Here is a 17394-nt window from a genome sequence, read left to right on the forward strand (position 1 = left end):
ATTCACAACTTTAGAAGTTATAGGATATAAAATAAATCCACATAAACCATGAACATTTCTATATATTACCAACAAATTCTAGCAGCAAGAGATACAAAGGAAAATTCCATTTAAAATAACCATAGATAATATAAAATATTTGGGAGTCTACCTGCCAAGGCAAGGTAAGGAACTATATGAAGACAACTACAAAACACTTCCTATACAAATATAATCAGATCTAAAGAATTGGAAAACTATCAAGTGCTTATGGAGAGGAGGAGCGAATATAATGAAAAAGACAATACTACCCAAATCAATCTATTTATTTAGTACCATATCAATCGAACTTCCAAAAAATTACTTTAGAGAGCTAGAAAAAATAATAACAAAGTTCATCTGGAAGAAGAAAAGGTAAAAAATTTCAGTGGAATTAATGGGAAAAATGCAAATGAAAGTGGCCTAATTGTATCAGATCAGCAATTTTGATTTCTAAAGGGCTATCAAACTGTGTATACCCTTTGATGTAGCAGTGTTTCTACTGGACTTGTATCCCAAAGAGATCATAAAGAAGGGAAAAGGATCCACATGTACAAACAAATGTGGCAGCCCATTTTGTAACAGCAAGAAACTGGAAACTGAGTAGATGCCCGCTAGTTGGAGAATGGCTGAATAAGTTATGGTATATTAATGTTATGTAATATTATAGTTTTATTTGAAATGATCAATAGGATTATTTCAGAGGGGCCTGGAAAAAATTACATGAACTAATGCTAAGTGAAATGAGCAGAACCAAGAGACTATTATTTAGAGCAACAACAAAATTTTACAATAATCAATTCTGACGATAGTAGCTCTCTTCAACAATGAGATGTTTCAGGCTAGTTCCAATGGTTTTGGGATGAAGAGAGCCATTAGCACCCAGAGAGAGGATAATGGGAAGTAAATGTGGATCACAACACAGTATTTTTTACTTTTTATTGTTGTTTGCTTGCATTTTGTTTTTTTCTCATTTTGTTTTCTTTATCGATCTGATTTTTCTTGTACAGCATATTTGTGGAACTACATATAGAAGAACTGAGAGAAACAGAGACCAGAGAGAAATGTAAGTTTGTTTTGTTTGTGGAGCAGTTAGCTTGAGATTTTCAAGAGCAAGGCAGACACATGGAACTGACTTTCTGGAACCAGTTTATTGCAACAAAAACAAAATTGGGAACCCTTTCCATAGAAGGAAAATAATGGGGATATATTAGACCTCTTAAACATAAAGCATACAAAGAAAAAAGCAAGATCAGTAGGGTGATTTCAGAAAGGACTGGAGAGACTTACAAAATCTAATGCTAAGTATTGTGAGTAGAACCAAGAGGATATTGTATATAGTAATAAAATAATGTGATGATCAATTCTGATGAACATGGCTCTTTTCAAGAATGAAATCATTCAGGCCAATTCTAATAGAGACCCATCTATGTCCAAAGAGAAGACTTTGGAGACTGAATATGAATCACAACAGTACTTTCACTTTTTTGTTGTTGTTTGCTTGTTTTAATATTCTTTCTCATTTTTCTCCTTTGTGATCTCATTTTTCTTGTTCAGCATGATAAATGGGGAAATATGTATAGAAGAACTGTACATGTACATATATTGGATACTTGCTGTCTAACAGAGGGGCTGGGGGGAAAGAAGGGAACACACAGTTTTGCAAGGGTAAATATTGAATACTGTCTGCACAGTTTTTGAAAATAAAAATCTTTTATTTAAAAAAAGAAAAGTTCATTATATTTCCTACATTTATGCCCATTAATAAAAAACACGCACAGACATACACACAAATAATTGAGGCCAATACTATCTTCAATATTGATTTTATTTCTTATTTATATTATTAAAATAATATTTATATAATACATCATAGTTTGCAAAATGATTTGCACTCGTTTTTCTAATTTTAGAGATGATGAAAGGAAGGTTTAGAAAGCTAAATTTACAAGCAAAAGGGTATGTATTCAATTAGTTATTAAAAAACAATAACAAATTATCTGCAAAATAATATGTTAAATTCTGGAGATACAATGTGGGCACACTACCACTCTCAATAACTTTTAGTCTAATGCAGGAAACAAGAAGCACATGAGGAAAAACAGTAACAACAACAACAAAAAAAAACAAACAAGTTACAATATAAGGGATTGAGAAATGTGATGATCATGTGATGGTGCTTTCAGCATACCAACCAAAATGGTCTTATTCCAAGCTCAGTAATACTTGCATTACAAAATTATATTTTTCTTTTTCCTCTAACACCAAAGCTATGTTATAATTTCATGTGTTTTTCCCCCCATCCAGTTATACAATATTGTGCCATATTACATGTGGAAATTCTCTGGGTAACATGATGAACTAGAATGGAACTCTAAACCTTCCAAAGCAGTTTACATCATTTTAGGTTTTGACTTTCCATTATTCTCAAATTGTACTTTTGTATAACTATTTGTAGAACAAATGAAGAATATTTAAAATTCAACTCTTTTTATATAGCACAGACTGATTTTTTTCTTTAAAAAGAATATGCATAAGATGGATGAAAAGAATGGAATAGGCAAAATATTTATGTTAAAGACTTTCATAATATAATTTTTCCTTGTTAAAATTTATGAAACTAAATCTGTATGCTGACATAACTGATATTATTTCATTACTGTGAATGACTGCATATGTTTATATTTCAATGTGAGTGTGACAAAGCAATGATGACATCTTACTTGTAAATTACACGCAAGTTCCATTCATTCAGATTCATTGATTTCAGCAGATCCAGCTAAAGAGACTATCAGACTATCACTTTTTAGACTAAGGTTAAGTGTGGTAGCAGAGGAGCATGGTTATATGCGAGACTGCAATGATTGGCTATGACAAAGAAGGTGGGATGGATGTTATCCATTTTTCTAAGAGCCATTCCATGAAGTTTCCACATTGGAGACCAGCACCTTAGAGTAGTCTCAAAAATAGATATTAATATCGCAGAAACTTTTTTATTAGGCTGCATATTTGAATAATTTTAACAAACTTATTTTTGTAAATCTTAGATTACAATAAAATATTAGAGAGGGACCAGAGAGGAAGAGGAGGGCAGAGATGGACAAAGACAGAAACAGAGAGAGAAGGGGAAGGAGAAGGGGAAAGAGAAAGAGGAAAATCAAAAGTCAGGGGAGGGGAGGTGGGGAAAGAAAGAGAGAGAGAGAGAGAGAGAGAGAGAGAGAGAGAGAGAGAGAAAGGGAGGGAGGGAAGGAGAGAGAGAGCTGCATGGATTCTAATGATATATTTGAAAATGAACATGTTCTTAATTAACTTGATCTTAATTAAGGGGGATTTCCACTGACATAAGTGCTCAACTAATATTATCATAGATGGGAAATATACTGAGAATAGGCAAAGTTTAGTTACATTTGGAGGTTGTAGATAAGTATGAAGAACACTAAAAAAAAGCATATTCTTTGCAAATGAAACAATCAAACAATAACTAGAAAGTTGCATCAATTACTCTTGCATTTGTTACATTAATCGAGCTTGCTATAGACATCTGAGTTTTTCATCTGCCAAGTCACTTTAGGGAGAATGAAAAAAAGAAGGAGGGAAGGATGGATAGACAGGTAGATAGATAAATAAGAAAGGTAACATTTATTCATTGTTTACAATCTTCCAAGCACTGTACTAGGATTGGACTTGGAGATAAAATGTCAATTCAAGATAGTCACTATCTTTAGAAATGTGTATTACAATTAAAGAAAGACAGCTCATAAATGAGAGCTTGAAAGGGAGAATAGGAAAGAAGCTCTCAGCTATGGCTGAGAGCAAGGCTTCTGATGAGGAGGTGAAAAAATACAGAAAGTGAGCTGAACTGAAAGTGAAATAAGTGTAGTCGAAGTCCCTTAAGAAAGTGCACCGAGGTAAATATTATTAGGAAAATGTAGAGAGATTGTTCAGACCTGTGATTTCATTGGTGTAGGAATTTTCTTGTGTGGAAACTCCTTCCACTGATAACCACTGACAACTTTCTAACTTTCCTATCAGTAATAGTCAGTGTTATTCTAGAGGGCATGAACTCTGGAAAAGTATACTTGAAACAAGGATACTTACAGCAGGGTGTTTACTCAGTGTGAATAATGAAATAATGGTTCTCTATAACACTTAATACTTAGTATGGTGATATAATGGTTCTACAGTTGACACATGCTCAGTGTGTTGTACTGATGTAATTATACTAAGGAATATAAGGGCTAAGAGGGCTTGAAATAAGCAGATTCCAGAGAGACTCTAGTGAGAGTGTGCTTGAGCTCAATCTCAGACTCTTGACTCCAGTCTCCAGACTCCAGAAAGATCTTTGAGAAAGCTCTCCCAGACATCACATGTTCTAACAAAGGTATCTGAGGTATTGAAAGGTTAAGGAGAAACTGAGCACACAGGTGGTGTATATCTAAGGTAGAATGGAAATTCAAATCTTTCTGACTCCAAGGTCAGGCCTCTATCCATTGTGTAATGTTCTCCTTCATGGAGAAACATGCAAGGACTTAAAATACGAAACAGAAGAATGATCACAAAGCTACAAAAGACTAAACTAAACTATTTATACAAGTTCAAAGTTTGGGTCTTCAATGGAAATATAATGAGAAGCTACACTTTAGAAGCCTCCCTGTTTAGGAAGTGAAAGAAATGTGAATTCAATATCAAAAGAAAGAAGGGCATCAATAGAAAGGGACAAAAAAATATGGTGGTAGTAGAGAACATTAAACAAAAGAGGGATGGAGTGAGAGAGCAGAGAGAGCAGAATGAGAATGGGCACTGAAAATAAATTTACAAGTTAGGTCTTCAATCTTTTTTGTGGAGTGTGCCTTCTTTGCTTTTTGTTCCAGGCTACAATGCAAAAAAAATATTTTACTAACATAACCCTTTTAAAATGTTTTAGTCCTTATATATTCTGTAGTTGTTTGAGTGTTTTAAAAAAGAAAAGCAGCCTCTGAATTCTAATATTGTAATTTATCAAAAACTCATTTTTTCTCTAATTAATGCATTGCCTAATTTTCTTCCAGAGTTCCTTCAAGCATTAAAATAAAATGAGAACATGAGAATAAATGCATATAACACTTTGACTCAGAACAGCACTATTAGATTGTTCAGCTATTGAATATCTTTTTTTTAACAGATGAACAATCACAAAGTTTAACTATCTCATATAGTATCATCCAGCTAACAATGAAGTCATGACTCAAAACAAAGTTTTATAATAATAAAATCACTCTTCTTCCTCACTTCATGTTACCATTTTCTAATTTCAGTGTTTAACTATGTTAGTTTTTGTCTATGATAATTTTTTTTAATAAATAGCATATTATATTTATATAATGCTTCAAATTATCCAAAGGACACAACAACCCTCTGATGAAGAATAAAGTGACTCCTGTTTTAAGAATAGCAGCTAGATATGGTTAGTTCCATTTGAACATTCTGATCTCTAAAATATTAACATTTCTTTTTTTAATGCTATCTATCTTCCAGTAAGGAATTGATGAATTCAAAGTGTAAAATGAAGAATATTTTTCTTTTCTTTTCATTATTATTGTTATTTTAAGGATATGGCAAACATGGAAATATGTTTCACATGACTTTATATGTTTAAAGCATATTATATTTCTTCCTCTCTCATTACATATATATATGTGTGCATGTGTATATATATATTATATATGTATATACATACATACACAGAAAGCATATATGTATATATGTGAGTAGGCACAAGTGTTTATGTACACACATATGATTTTAGATATGTGTAGATATTATGTTAATTTTCTAAGGTAATTTTTTTATTCATAGACTCTTCTCAGATCATGCTAGCTTTGTCTTAAGTTCTTGAAACATTGTTTAGGCCATTATAGGATAACAAAAATGTTCTCATGTCTTACAAATTGAGAGACTTTCCTGTTTCACATTAGTATGACAAAATTATTTCTGAAAAAAAGTATAAATAATATACCACTTTCATAATTATGGAAAACTGAATTCTCCCTTCTGATTAGTGTTTAAAAACAAATACCCATTTATCCTATAGCGAACACCTCTTTCAGGAAGGCTGTAAATTTCATTACCTAAGTTTTCTGCTTGTATACTCTCAAACCCCTCATCTCCACCCTGCAGACCTTCCTACTGCCATTCTTTTTTAACTCTGTCTTTGATTTGATTCTACCACCTAGCTTCTGGCACAGTAGAAAACCAATTTCCTTTAGAATTAGAATTAGTACTGCATCAGGAAATATTCCATCAGATATCTTGCTCCTTTCTACACTTCAAGTCCTTCCAGCCCAAAAGGCAGAATACTCCCCTAGGGCCATGTCATTGAACTGGATTCATTTTGTATTTACATTTTGGGATTACTATGCTTTAAATGGTGCACACTTCAGAGTGTAGTCACATAAGCCAAATTTTCCCATATAAGTCATGTTCAATAACTTCAATGAAACCTCAGCTTGTCATATAAAATTTTACCTTAAATTTAATCAAATCAGACAAGTACATTCTGGGGTTAAATATAAATAATAAATATGTTTTAAGGCTTATTTGAATAATAAATTCTTTTTTATCTTTCTTATTCTGGTGATCTCTGTGATCATATGCCTTGTTTCCTTTCTATTTGGCTATTTTCACACTTTTCCTCCAGGTTTAGGTTATATTTTAGCATACCTCTATCACCAGCAAGTTACAGTTTAAACCAGGAGGTTGGTTCTTTAATTATATCAGCAAATGTCAAGTACAAGAGTTCTCTCTGGGACTCTGTCTCTGTCTATCTGTCTTTTTCTTTGCTTCTCTGTCTCTGTCTCTGTCTCTCTCTCTGTCTGTCTCTCTCTCTCTCTCTCTCTCTCTCTGAGGTTAATGAGGGAAGGAGGGAAGCAATACAAACATATGAGATCATCTATGCAGGAACTAATCAGTATGGAAAAATCCCAGCTCCTATGTAAATTGATAAAAAATAATATAATTTTTATATAAAAGTAGAAATGCTTGAGTAGAGATTATGTGTCTTAAGCAGGAATTAAACTAAGGTTTCCCTGACTTCTCAGCTAGTCATCCATACATTTTACCCTTCCAATTAACCCCTTTTTTCAATAAATAAGATTACTGCAGCTCTTTTTAAAATAACACATATTCTAAATAAATGAAATTTCATTGTATAAGGAAAATAAATGAAATCCATACTTTCATTTAAAAATATAATTTATAATAACAATGTTATAATTCTTATATCCAGAACCTAAAGCAACCCTTACAATCCATGGTGTAATGTAGAGATTAAATTTAAATCACTTCAATAGATGCTTATTAAGTATCCACCAGATGGAAGGCCTGAGGCAACATATTGAGTACTGTGTACTATGGAAACAATTGTATAATTGAATCCACAGCTTAATAAATTAACAAATAAGGATTGGAAATGATAATCACAAGAAGCTGATTAAGTTAGAATATGAAGTAAAGAATATCATGGATTTTCTTATGGAAAAAGGATAGGACTTATTTGGCTTCAAAGAATTCACCAAAGAACCAAAGGTCAAAACAAGAAAAATAAAAATTTTTTGTTATAACAGAAGGCGTTTTGGGAACAGAGAAGTAAGAGAGATTCAGGGAGAATATAAGCAATGCCAAAATGAAAGAAATCAATGGAAATTTAAATTATAAAAAATGCATAAATGTAGATTCTGTCTCAATGCAAAGGCAAGTTACTGACAATCAGAGCTGTTCAAAGGTGGCATTTCTTGTAAACAGAGTCTAGATGGCTACTTGTCTGTGATCCCAAATGGCACCTGTAAGGTCCTTTATGACTATTATGTGATTTTGTCAATAAGGAATTGACTCAGCAAATGTCTATAAGTCAACTGGGTGAGTGACTTTCTACACTCATTGTTTAAAATCAAATAAATTGATTTTGTGAATTTAAATTTTACTATAAAAGAAATGTTGTGGACATAAGGCTATGGTCAATGTCTCAAACACAAAATTATGAGAGTTAGCATCTATATCGTACATTTAGAGTTATAAAAAAATTTCCCTATTTTATCTCATTTATACTCACAATAATTATATGAAGTAGGTGCTATTATTACCACCATTTTACAGATAGGAAAATTGAGGCAGAGAAACTCTAAGTGACTTGTCTAGGACTGCACAATTAATAAAAGCCTGAGGCAGGATTTTAATTTGGCTACTCTGACTTCAACCAGCACTGTTATATAACTGTCTACTATTCTAAATTTCCTCTAAAGAACATTATTGATTTAATCTACTATTTGACTCATTATGTATTTAAAGAACTCTAAAATAAAAAAAAAATTTTCTGACATTATTGTTCCAACTATTCTACTTTTTAAAATATTTTTAAAAACTTGAAATATGTTCAATTGATCAAATCTCTAAGGAAAAAAAATCATTTTACACCATTATAAAATTATCTTTAATAAAAGAGAAAATAATTATCAAATGAATATTACTCCAACTATGTTTATAGTTACATAAATGTTGATTAACAGATATGTCATTAAGTTACATTTGATTCCAAGTTTGACTTCATACTATTCTGCTTAAATTAAGTAAATTATTTTCATAATTCTAAATTATTTGAAAGCATCACTTATCAAATTATTCTAAGATTACTTTCTGATTTTCCACTATGTCTTTGATAGCTATGTCTTGGCATTCTTCATATCCACGCTATCAGAAAGTAATTAATGCCTGATCTTTTCAAGATTTTTATAAGCTAGGATAAAATAATAACAAATAAACAAACAAAACCCCTACTTTTCAGATGGAATCAGAATAATGGAATGGTGCCAGACTCAGCTCCAGAAGGTTAACAGATGTTGATTTATATCTTCAAAGCAAATGAATGAAATGCCCCCTAAAAAAGCAAAATGATTTTGAATCCCATGTGGCCCATTTCTACAATCAAATCATAGTGATGGGACAGTTGTAAAGAAATTAGGGGTACTAAGAATATTACCAGAGTGAAGCTAGGAAGTAGAGTAGATAGAGTGATAAGCCTGGGGTCAGGAAAATTCAGCTTCTAAAAAATTTTTAGATCTGACCTCAGACATTTACTATTTGTATGAATATAGGAAAGTCACTCAACTCTGTTTGACTTAGTTTCTCATGTGTAAAATCATCTGGAAAAGGAAATCTACTTGTATCTTTGCCAAGAAAACTCCAAATGGGGTCCTGAAGAATTGAATGTGACTAAAATGACTTAACAGCACAAAAATGTTATCTACAAACATCAATCTAACTTTGAATATTTTTCATTGAATGATATTAAGTAAGGTTCAGTGAATTAAATCTATATCACATCCTGGCATTTTTTTTTTTTTTTTTTTTTTTTTTTTTTACTATAAATGAAATCAGAAAACTTAAAGAAGTTGCAGATGAATAGTCACAAAATCAGGAGATTTTCCTCCAATAGACAAGAAAAATAGTTCCTAAAACAAGGTCTGAGAGAATTTAATTTAATCCAGTCTCCAATTTTTTTTTAACAAATGAGGAAATTGTTATCTAGAAAGGTTAAATGATTTTTTTTTCTTTCAAAAGTAACGTAGGTATCAAGTATAAGTGGTAATATTTGAATCCAAGGTTTCTAACTTTAGACTCAAAGTTCTTTCTGTTACACCAATATACCTCCCCAGGTTATTGGAATTTGTTTTCATTGTATACCAAAAAATGTGGAGAAATGGTATTTTATTAAATCTTTGACAATTTTGTCTCTAAAATAACACACATAAGTGAAGAACAAGGAAGATTTTTTTAAAATATTATGTTTTAACAACTTTTGCAGTGATAGAAGAAACTTGTCAAGAGATGCTTCACAAGATACTTTTGACACTCAAAAACTTCTTTGTAAAGTTAGTTAAAGAAAAGGTTAAATAATCTATGTAGCGAAATTAGCTTAACATTAAAGATACTCAGAAATTTCATGTTTCAACATCATGAAAATTTCCTTGAATAAAAGAGGCAATAAATCTCATCTCACTTCTCATTTCTTACAGAAGGCAGGGGAAAGTGAGATATTACATTTGATGAAAGATTTATTTCAATATATTGATTGATTTTACTCCTTTTTCTTCTTCTTGTTTTCTTTTTCTTTTCTTCTTTCTTTCTTTCTTTCTTTCTTTCTTTCTTTCTTTCTTTCTTTCTTTCTTTTTTTAACAAAAATACTTGTTTTTTTGAGAAATAGCTTTCTGGAAGAGATGATACATGGGGAGTATAACAATTGTAATAATAATAACTAGAATTGACCTAGCACTTTAAGGACTGAAAACCACTTTTCCATATTTTATTTCACTTTTCCTCACAACAAATTTTTTATGCAGTTACCATGATTATACCCATTTTACAGATGAGCTAACACACACTGGGAGTAGTTATTTGATTTATCTAGACGCAAACAAAGACTAAACTTTAAAAGAAAGATTCTAACTCATCTTCCTGGTTCTAACTTCTTCAGTTTTTCCACTCTATCCACTAGCTACCTAAACAATTCAAAAGATAAAATTTGCAAAATATGTCTACCACTGTAATACAAGAAAGAGGGATAATCAGAAGTTGCTGGATCAATTTATTTATTACAAGCACTGAAATTGGCTATTTCTTTATGTTTTTTGTTTTTATTTTTTTGCTGAGGCAATTGGGGTTAAGTGACTTGCCCAAGATTACACAGCTAGGAAGTATTAACTGTCTGAGGTCACATTTGATTTCAGGGTCAGCATTCTATCCACTGTGCCATCTAGCTGTCCAGGCCATTTCTTTAAAAAGGAAAACAAAAACATATATCTGATTATAGCAGTCATTTTAAAAATGTTTTCCTGAGGTTCCAATTCATGAGGTGATTAGATTCAAGGTTAAAGTAAACATTAAATTAGTTGAAAGGATAAAAATGAAAAGAAAGTAAAAAGGATCCTAATAGCTCCTCAAATTAAAATCATTTAAATAAGTAGTTGGTATTCTTGAAAAAGGAAATCAGCAATAATAAAAGTACACCTGTTTTTTCCCCTTTAACAAATTCTTTAAAAAAAACCTTTGCAAAACAATAGTTATAATGATGAAGTTGAAATAAAGCTGAAGTTGCACCTCCTTTCAAGCATTTGACCACAGGGCCAAGTGGAGAGACACATCAGCCAAAGACAACAAGTACAGTTCTGAGGGAAGAACACAACCATTGGTGCCTCAAAATAGCAAAACAAAACACAACAAAACAAAATCATAGTTAAGTATAAAACAAAATTGTATAAAGCTTGGCATTGGATCTAGCAAATTCAGACAATTATATCCTGAGAAGAATTAGGAAAACAAAAACAATGAATGGATCTACTATATGCCAGATACTTGACTAAGTTTTTTGGGAAAAAAAAAAATAAAATAACATATGGCCTAAAGGAACTTGTATGTATATATATGTATCTATGTATGTATATATATGTATCTGTGTATATGTACATAATTCAATATGTAAATATATCATATGCATGTAGGTGTGTATAGTATATAAACATATAAACCTCACTGAGATTTTTTGACTCTTAAACCTTTCATAGTTTAAAATGAAATGGAACTTTTGAATATAAAATATGTGGATGTATTCATGAACATAATCATAGTATAGTAGTGATCTTCACAAACATATGGGAATAATTTTAATACATGATTACAATCTTGATTATATTAGTCTCATAATTATATTTCTGGAATTCTCAGTTCGACACACTTTGAAATGAAGGAACTGCTGGGTTCTTGAAAGCTAGAAATGCTTCTGATATAGGCTTAATGCTGAACTGTGTGCCTATTGTTATAGTGGGTACCTAGCTAACTTGGGAAAGGACTTTCGTTAAAGATTTACCTGTCAAATGACAGATTTTTTTTTTTTTACAAGAAGAGGGGAGCACTTTAAACTTAAAAAGGTGGGAGATTGTGCTTGTCAAGGAAGGAAGGATCCACACTAATGAAACCACAGGTCCTTGAATTTTGAAGTCTATTATCAAGCAGTAGTCTAAATGTCATCTTTTTAGAGCCATTACAGAGATTATTAACTTTAGATGTGTGAAGAGGTTAGGAATTTATGTTTTTTTAAACCTAGAACACTGATTCAACCTGATCTTATCACATTCTTAGAGGATATTAACTTCATGACTCTTGACATGCTGTTCCAGCATTTTTTTCCTAGTGATAGCTTTTTCTTCTTTTTGCTCCATCTCTCACTTTTTAAAAATACCTCCTTCCTATCTCTTCTCTCAATGTCATGTAGTCATAAAAAAAAAAGGTTTTGGTGCAGTCCCCTGGGGTTAGATAATGAGAGCATGCCATATGTTTCTTGCTTTCTTCCGAAATTGCTCTATGTATTACAACTGCAAACTAACTCCAAAAGACAATTCTAGATTACTTTATAATACAATACCAGATTGCTAATGACCCATTGTAGCCATTGCCATATTTTAGTGATATTTATTAAATTGTTATGAATATAAAGCTGTTTTGCTTTACCTTAGTGATGTATTAGTAGAAAGCTAGAAGATTTGGCTTTTCAGAATCGTCACTTCTGCTGGTGATTTTTTCTGCAGTATACAAACTATTTTTGCTTTGACTGCTTATCTTTCTTCAGGGATGATACAGGGAGGATGCTTTCTCAAACATACATTACATGAATTTTCCAATAGCTTGCCAAAATGAATGATTGTGAATGTTTGGTTTGGGTTTTTAATGTTTATTTATGAGAAGCTAATGAGAGATGTACAAAGCTTCCATAATATGCACAAGATGGGGAACACACTACACACTTTGTTGGCTCAGTGATTTCAATTAGGGAGAAACCAATTGTACTTTTCTACTGACAGTAGAAAGTCTCCCCCTCTAAGTCCTCAATGTTTATGATTCTTTCCCAAGTATTTATATAAATCATTAATGAAAATCTACCAGATGCGAAGAACTATCTGTTTATTTTAATATTTTGTGGATTTTAGTGGAGCACTTGGCAAAGTGGATCTGTGTGCTTATCTTGAAGTCTGAAATTCTGAGTTTTAAGTTCCCTTTTATATAAATGTGAATGATATTACATATAATACCTATCTCATAGGGCCATAAGAAAAGTATTTTGCAAATCTCAAATAGTTATATTAACTTGAATTATCATTCATTCATTCAATAAACATCTATTCTTTATCTTGGGAAGATAACTCTGGGCAAATATCTTAATATCTTATCTCAGTATCTCTCTCTGGAAAATAAGATATATAATATCATTATCTTCCAGAGATATTATGAGGACATAATAATTCTAAAGAGCTTAGCACAATGCCTCACACTACATAAATATTAGTGGCTATTCTTATTTTTACTTATTCTGCCCAAAGAATTATACTGTAGCAGGTAGAGAACTGAGCTAGGAAGACCTAGGATCAAGTCTCATCCCTTACAGGTCTTGATTGTGTGATCCTTGGAAAGTTTCTCAGTGTGAACTACCTAGACAAATGAAAGTACAGGTTGAGTCCCAATATGCCTTAAATGTTCAAAGCATTGTACTTAATGCTAGAGATACCAAGGGGAAAACAATAAATTGTTCTTTTTATACCTTGTATTCCTCCTAACTCTCCTTTTCATCACTTTCTTTATCTGTTTATTATTATTATCATCATCAATACCAACTTCATTCTTTTTTGACTGCATAGTTGTTACCTCACACTGTTATTCAATGCATGTAGAAAATGGTCACACAGATGCCTTGTATGTTACTTTTGGTACACAAATCATTGTTAGTAATACAATCCACCTTTTGTAAGCCTACCATCAATCTACCAATCAGTCAACTAAGCATTTATAATATGTTTTTTCATCTCATCATAATTTTGATCCCTTCTCTCTTTTCGATTTTGTAACATTTTATTCTCATCCATATAATATACAATTCAGTGACACTGTCTCCTTGCTATTATCTTCTACACTTATACCATATTCTGATTCTCAGCAATTTCACTGACTTAGTTTCATGGCTAAAACTCTCTCCTTCCTCATTTAAACTTCCTACCTTCCCTGACAGCAATTAACAGTAAAAATCTCATTTTTTGCAAGAATTCTTCTTGCTATCTATCTCCTTAGTCCGTAAGCTCTTTGACATATTTATGCATGTATGTACACATATATGTGTGCATTATGTGTATATATATAAGCACACACACATAACACACATGCATATATGTGCCAGTGTGTTCATACTCATATGCACGCAGGTATATATGAACTGTGCATGTATGTATGTACAAACATACTTATACCAACAAATGTGTATGTATGCATAAATACATATATACATACTTCTCTCTCTCTCTCTTTCTCTCTCTCTCTCTCTCTCTCTCTCTCTCTCTCTCTCTCTCTCTCTTTAAATGAGACAGCCCCCTGTTGTCTCTCAAGGAGTTTGCAATCTAATAGTTGGAGTGAACAACTGAAAATACAGGGAAAATAAAAAGACCAGGAAGTCATAAAACTATTAAGATCTTACTATGTGTCAGGCTGCAGATATAAAGAAATGCAAAAGTATGTTCAAACACAATAAGAAAAAGAATTCAAACCTATGACTAGAAATGATGATGTCTGAGCTCTTTGATGAGGTCTGACATTTAACAACCATATGAAATTGTTTAACCTCTATGGACTTCAATTTCATCACATAAAATAGTGAAATAATCTAAATCATTTCTCATTTCTCCTCTAACTCCAACAGGCTATGTCTTTGTGCATAGAGCTACTGGTTGTTCAAGAATGGTTTACTTTTCATAGAGGATTAGGAAATCATAGAAAAGAAGTGTTGGATCCTTTTGGTTTTCTAGGGAAAAAAAAACAACAACTTGTAAAGTTAAAAAAAGCAATTAAATTTTTATGGCTTCATGCAAAGGATACTGAGATAGTTTTATAAATTTAGAACAAAAGGTACTACATAGAAAATCTTTTAAAGACATTCAAAATAAATGGAAAAACAAATATTACATTTTTCTTCACAAGTAATTTCAGACTGGATAATAATAATAATAATAATAATAATAATATATATATATATATATATATATACAAACTAAATATGCATGAGTGTATATGTGTATAGATTAACCTATGTAGACATAAATATAAGCTTTAATCATTAAAAATCACACTAAAACTTTTGCAAAAGCACACATCTATACACATATATGCACATTGTGTAGCAACTAAAAAGTAAATATTGAAGATCTGGATTCAGGTATGACTTTGAGCAACTAAATAGTCAATTTCTTCATGATCTAAAAAATCTCCAAGTTTTCTAAGTTTTCCTTACTTGAAAACTTGTATGCATGAAACTGCTGATTCAATCATGATTAATCCCTATCCTAAGATTGTTGCAGAACTGATAGACATAAAGCAAATCTTGTCACTGGATTGCTTGCTTATATAATGATTAAAATTAACTCAGGAATCTTTTGCCTAAATATCCAATCTTTGATGATTTTGAAATTAATATTTTGGGTTTGGGTAATTGTGATGTCCATATATACACTGGCCACTTTAGGCAACAGTTATGGTGGATCTTTCTTTTTCTGCTGCCTAATTCTTGGTAATTCCACTATGCATTAGCCACATCCTTAGAGTTATTTCTCAACTAGGGAAAACTAAAGAATCTAAAATTTAATTTGATCAAATTTGCAATTTTTAAGCAACTCAGAATCTTGCTGAAAAAGAAACCTCAGAAATATTTGTCTGAAATCCATCATTTGGATTTTAATAACCTATCTAAAAACTGTAGAGGAGCAAGAAAATGAAACAATAATAGTTCAAGTTTTAAAGGATACTTTTTAACCCATTTTTATACCAGTCATCAAAAATTATGATAATTTACCTTTCAAGTATTCCAATCAGTTGAAATCTTTAATTTTACCTCCATTGATATAAAATTCCTAGGCAAAACAATATTTTCCTGTAATATATAGTTATAAATATCAAATGAATCAATCTTGTTATTTTTCTTGTGCATTCATATTTTGAGTGTTTTTGATGAAAAATACTAAATACAAATAACAGGTAGGAATACACTGAAGAGTTCTATGATCTTATCTCTTTCTAGATCGTCATCTTTTACAGACACATCTTCTAGACCCATTTATGAAGTTTTCTGTTTAGAGTAATATATTTCTAATGGAACTTCCTTCCCCAGTTCCCTCCTGGAAAGGCTAAATTTTCACAGCACTGCTTTGAAAAGCCAAAACTCTCAATAACTAGTTGTTTTAAAAACCATCTATCAGAATAATGGCTCCTTAGGAAAGCAGTTAATATCCTTATACAGATTTGACAGTGCTTTTTTCAAAAATCTATTTTTCGCCATATGAAGTGAAAGCCCTACATCTCAGCAGCTTAAAGGACCCCAAAGACTCAGATATCCTTTCAGTGGACACTGCATCTTTGCCATTGAACTATTATTCCATTTTTTTTACTTCAGCCTTTTGGGATTCAAGTATCTCAGCTCCAAATCTCATCTTGTTTTACCCCCCTGAGCTTTCTTCTCTCAGCTGGACATAGTCTTTCTCAGGATCATGAACTACTGCTAAAATCCTAATAATGTTGCAATGCAAAAATGTCAAGATACAGCCGCACCTTCAATTAAAACAAATTCTAGCATTAAATTTAAAAAAATAACTAGTATTCCTGAATAAGATTCTTGTGCATGGACTCTTGCTTCTTGCTGGGACTTTTGTTTCCTCAACACAAACATTTAAAAGCCCCACTACACCTGACCCTGTATTATTGGCTCAGATCACACAATGCTGCCCTTTGCAGGATACCATTTATTGCACAGACTTAAAGTGATGCATTGGGTCTAAATGAATTCCTTAAAGAATAAAACTTCTTGTCTTCCATTTTATATGAGAGAACAACAGAATGGAGTTTCACAATATATTACAAAGAATACTTGATTAACACATGCCAAGGAAAGAAAACCAATGTACTCTTAAAACAAAATTAATTCAGACAATACATGCCCCAGCTTCTTCTAGAAGTTTAAATGTCATATTAAGAAGAAATAATATTTTTTATTTCAATCCAGACATGTTTTTCAAATCCTAAAATTCTCAAGATCAATATCCCAGTTGTGTCCAAAGGATTTCCTCTGGCAGATGCTCTCTTCACAGCTTTGCATTGATATTCTGTTCAATGACCTGTCCTTCTATACTTTAAATTCTTGCATATGTATGATCTGGAAATCCAAATTGTTTCTTTTCATCTCCTTATTTTAGTAACAAAGGTGTTAAGACATTCTAGGTTGGAAGAGCCACTATGGTCAATTCAAGCATAATTTGGCTATGATGC

At 31.7% G+C, this 17394-nt stretch overlaps 1 protein-coding gene across 2 annotated transcripts in view; it reads right to left on the minus strand.

Annotated features, from left to right (window-relative positions):
• Nucleotides 1-17394, minus strand: part of NRG3 (neuregulin 3) — a 788738-nt gene that overhangs the window by 497201 nt on the left and 274143 nt on the right. The gene's annotated exons all lie outside the window — the stretch shown is intronic.

Source organism: Sarcophilus harrisii, chromosome 2, assembly GCF_902635505.1.
Source record: "Sarcophilus harrisii chromosome 2, mSarHar1.11, whole genome shotgun sequence".
Lineage (NCBI taxonomy): Eukaryota > Metazoa > Chordata > Mammalia > Dasyuromorphia > Dasyuridae > Sarcophilus > Sarcophilus harrisii.